General features: G+C 38.8%; 1 pseudogene; it reads left to right on the plus strand.

The window, feature by feature from the left end:
• Window positions 1–2,954: 2,954 nt before the first annotated feature.
• On the plus strand, window positions 2,955–3,081 carry LOC145580515 (small nucleolar RNA R71; annotated as a pseudogene).
• Window positions 3,082–3,368: the final 287 nt, after the last annotated feature.

The following is a 3,368-nucleotide window of genomic DNA, read 5'->3' on the forward strand; positions in this document are numbered from 1 at the left end:
CAAATGAAACACCGTCTATCGAAAAATCATCCATGAACACCTCCATTTCCTCTTCCAACATATCTCCAAATATGCTCATCATACATCGTTGGAAAGTGGCAAAGGCGTTGCAAAGCCCAAATGGTATTCTCTTATAGGTAGAAGTTCCATATGGACAAGTAAAAGTTATTTTCTCTAGCATGATCATCTAGGTGAATAGGAATTTGGAAAAACCCAGAATATCCATCAAGAAAATAATAATACATGTGCCTTATTAGTTTTTCAAGCATTTGATCAATGACGGGAAGGGGAAAATAAATGATCCTTTTTGGTGGATGTGTTTAGACGTCGATATATATAGTCTATACACATTCGCCATCCCGTGACCGTCCTTATCGGAATGAGCTCACCTTTATCATTCACTACAACGGTCATTTCTCTTTTCTTTGGGACAACATAGACCGGGGAAACCCATTTAGAGCTAGAGATGGGGAATTTGATTCCCACATCCAATAGCTTAGTGATTTCCTTCTTAACTACCTCCCCCGTTTGAGGGTGTAGCTTTCATTGCCTTTCAATGCTAGGTGAGGCGCCATCCTCAAGAGTGACGTGGTGTGAACATAAAGCCGGGCTTATACCTTAGAGGTAATCAATTGCATAGCCCAAGGCACCTTGGTGCCTTCTCAAAACACCAAATAACCTTTGAGCTTGACTCTCACTCAAGGAGGAACTAACAATGACGGGATAAGTAGAATTAGGGCCTAAGAATTCATACCTAAGGTGTGATGGTAGAGGTTTGAGCTCTACAATTGGTACACCATTACCTTCTTTGGTTAAGGCCACTTGCAATGCATCTTTGCTTGAAATTCACATACAAATGTGATCATCACTCTCTTCCATGCTCTCATCAATGAATCTTTCAACGAAAGCCATTTCCTTGCCATGCTCACTCATCTTTTCCTTGTTCAACAAAACACACTCAAGTGGATCATTAGAAGTGAGCAAGTGCTCTTGCATAGAATTTGTAATATCATCAAAGATTTCAACTCTCATGTAATTTTCAAGTGAAGAAGAAGGATATTTCATGATTTCATTCAAATCAAATTCAATAACTTCTTCTCCAACTGTGAGAGAAATCTTATCACTTTTAACATCAATCATGGCACCCGAAGTAGTAAGAAAAGGTCTACAAAGTATGATAGGAATATTAGAATCCTCATCGATTTTAAGAACAACAAAATCAACTAGAATTACAAACTTTCCTACCCTCAAGGGAACATCTTCTACCTTATCATTTGGAATCTTAATTGACCTATTGGATAGTTGCAAGTTAATGTTGGTAGGTGAAAGTTCTCCTAACTCAAGTCTTTGATAAAACGAATATGGCATAAGGCTAACACTAGCTCCTAAGTCACACAAGGCATTATCAATTTGCATCTTATAGATAGCACAAGGGATAGAAAAGTTTCCGGGATCCTTCAACTCTGGCGGCATCTTGGTCATAATGATTGCACTACAATTCTCGGTCAAGCAAACCGTTTCTGCCATATCACAAGTTCTTCTTCCATGAAAGATGTCCATAAGGAATTTTGCATAATTCGGCATTTGGTCAATGAGATCGGTAAATGGAAGGGTAAGATGAAGTTGCCTAAGTATCTCTATGAATTTGCCAAATTGTTCATCTAGTTTGTGCCTATTGAACATTTGGGGGCATGGGAGCTTAGGTTTGATAACTTCTCTCACTTTCTCTTTTTCTTTTTCAATTCTTTCTCACTCACATCCTAATTCAAAGAGCTTTTTCCTTCATCATCTTTAACCAAAACTTCTTTAGGACTCTCCTTAGCCTCACTATTCTTAGGCTCTACATTCTCAAGAATCCAACCACTCCTTTTAACTATGGCATTAATTGGTCTCTTAGGATCTAAACCTTTAGATGGTAGGGAAGAATGGCTAGCATGCTCTTTCAAAACATTTTCCAATTGAGATATTTAATTCTCCAACATCTTATTATGAGCCATCATGTCATTAAACTTCTTATCACTAGATGACATGTAAGTGTTTAGCACCTTAATTTTATTTTCAATGACATCCTCCAAACTACCTCTAGAAGAGGATGATTGGGCATAAGAACTATCATTTTGACCTTCAGCCTTTGGAGTGAAACCGGGTGAGGGGCCCCTTTGATTGTTGTTTTGAAAATTGCCCCTGTTTTGGTTACTCTAATTGCCCCGACCTTGACTTTGGCCACTTTGGTTATGATTACCATAATTTTGATTATGGTTCCCATATCCTTGCCCTTGGTTTTGACCACCATACCTTGATGGTTATAGTTGCCTCGGAAACCTTTGTTTCCTTGGTTTCTATAAGCCCCATTGTGGTTATAATTATCAAAATTCCCATTATGATAGTTCTTATTCCCATTATTTCTTTGATTATCAAATCTAGGTCTAACATTGTTATTAGACACATATTCACATGTTCATTCTCGTTGCCAACATAATCATCATATCCATCAAAAGAAGCATTAGGATAATTTGAAGCATCATGGTCATATGATTCACACAAATCACAAAACATATAACCAATAGACATGTTGCTTGAAGGGGGAAGGGGATTTGAGTTAGGAAATGTACCTCTCCCCTTATTTTGGGAAGGAATAATTGGTGCTTGAGATGAAGCACTCTCAAGTTTGGCTTAAATAGAGGTCATCATTTCCTTCCCTAATTCCGAGATTTGTGAGAACAAGTTGTTGATGTCATTGATGTGATCAACCGAGTACACCAAAGCACCACTTTTGCTTGTTGTTTCACGCTCATCATCTGTCCAATCCATATAATGCCTCACTACATCTTTAATGACGTCCACCACTTCCTCCTCCGTCTTGTTCATTATTGGTCCTCCGGCTCCCGCATCAAGGGAAGATTTTCCTCAAGGGCTTAGATCTCCATAGAATATGGATGATTTTATGGGCAGGAATCCCATGGTGTGGGCACTCTCTTTGGTATTCCTTATACCTCTCCCATTCCTCATAAAGACTTTCATTGGGTTTTTCCTTGAAGCTTTGAATAAGAGTTGTTACTTCGGCTATTTTCTTTTGAGGATACAACCGAGACAAAAACTCCTTAGTCACTTCATCCCATGTCCTCGACGAGTTTTGTTTCACCTCCTTGTCCAACCACTCTAATGCACGTCCAATGAGAGAGAAAGGGAAAAGCTTAAGGAGAATAAACTCTTGAGAAATCCCATTCACCTAGATTGTATTGCAGTACTTCTCGAACTCCTTAAGATGATTGAGGGGACTCTCATGCTTTGCACCACTATATTGACGCCTCTCTATCAAAGAAATCATGGCTGGTTTAATCTCAAATTTGGTTGCCGGTGTCGTAGGT

Source organism: Chenopodium album, chromosome 14, assembly GCF_948465745.1.
Source record: "Chenopodium album chromosome 14, dcCheAlbu1.1, whole genome shotgun sequence".
NCBI lineage: Eukaryota > Viridiplantae > Streptophyta > Magnoliopsida > Caryophyllales > Amaranthaceae > Chenopodium > Chenopodium album.